Source organism: Triticum aestivum, chromosome 2D, assembly GCF_018294505.1.
Source record: "Triticum aestivum cultivar Chinese Spring chromosome 2D, IWGSC CS RefSeq v2.1, whole genome shotgun sequence".
Lineage (NCBI taxonomy): Eukaryota > Viridiplantae > Streptophyta > Magnoliopsida > Poales > Poaceae > Triticum > Triticum aestivum.
In genome coordinates this window covers 34,105,266-34,106,900 of record NC_057799.1, presented here as the reverse complement: position 1 = coordinate 34,106,900, position 1,635 = coordinate 34,105,266, and positions in this window count along the sequence as shown.

Sequence of the window (1,635 nt, the reverse complement as noted above, 5' to 3'; positions counted from 1 at the left end):
CATCAACCCGTACTAAAGGCCACCAACCCGTACTAAAGGCCACCACCTTTAGTACCGGTTGGTGGCTCCAACCGGTACTAAAGACCCCCCCCTTTAGTACCGGTTGAAGCCACCAACCGTACTAAAGGCCACCACCTCTTTAGTATCGGTTCGTGGCACGAACCGGTACTAAAGATTCGCCATGAACCGGTACTAATGAGCGCCGCCTGCCTGGCCGTTGGAGCCGGCATTAATGGTCACATTAATGCCGGTTCAATACCAAACCGGGACTAACGAGTTTCACATTAGACCCTTTTTCTACTAGTGTTAGAAAATTTAGATATTCTATTTTCTAATGATATAATTTTTATATTAAATAATTTATTTTACATAAGTTAAATTGACGACCTAGATACACGTGCAAGCCTTGTAAACTGAGATGGAGGGAGTACAAGGAGTTCAATTCAATTACCAAGCATACTTTTTTTTGCGGGATAATTACCAAGCATACTGACATGGTAGTTAATGCTTTAAATGTATAATCCTTTCATGAGGCCCTATCAAAATACGCTCCGACTCGGGCATGACGCATGAGGGCTTATTGGTAAACAGTTCCAGTGGCTAGCAGCGAGCGCTCTGTACTATGAGGTCGACTCGTTTCTAGTGCACTGCAGTTTTTGTGCTTTTTCTGTTGCGCGCTAAAAAATCTTCTCCCGCGCTCGCTCACTCGGTTCCTCGTTCGCTCACTCCGGTTTTCATTCTCTCAGCTGTGTTTTTTTTTTGCAATGATAAAGGGAGTTTTATTCCTTAGGTAACAGGATTACAATCAACTGGCAAGAGTCCCTCAATATAGGGAGGACCTCTTTGAAGCCAAACAGCAGTACACGACTCAGTACGACTGTAATTAGCCAGACAATGTGCTATCCTATTCTGAGACCTAGTAAGCTTTTGGGGAATAAACTCCCGACCTTCCAACAGAAACTTGATTTCTATTGCCAAGTGCCCATATGCCGACCGCGTAAGAGAATCACTAGATAAGATGGACAGGGCCTTCGAGGAATCAGACCGCACGTATACTGAGAGCTCCGTATGCTGACAGGCCAGGGCCATACCTTGCATAAGAGCATGTATCTCTGCCTCCAGTGCATCATTACAATTAAAAATAACTCGGTAGGCCGCAAAAACCATAGCCCCAACTTCATTGCGTAAGATCATACCTGTCGCTGCTGAACTGTCAGAGTGGTGAAAACGATCCATCTACAGACAGGGCCAAGGATCCAGTGGGAGGCCATGGCCAAGGGTCAGGAACTGCACCTCCTGTATAGTGCGCTTCCGGCTGGATAAAGTGCATAGGCATCTTCCCTTTTATAATCTCTTCAGTACTGATCTCAAATTCCTAGCATATGATAATGATCTCAAATAGCTAGCTGTCCAGGAAGTCAACATTAGTTTCCACCGATGGTACAGTTTTTCCATGCACCATATCTGTTCTCAACTGCCAAATACGCCAGATTAAAATGATCACCATGTCACGCACCTGTACAGAGCAGTTTGCCAAAACATGTAGTATCCACTCTGGGCCATTGTCTATGAGCTGCTCATTGGAAGGAAGTGGCCAGATGGCCCTCATTGCGTCCCATAAAATCCTGGCATGAC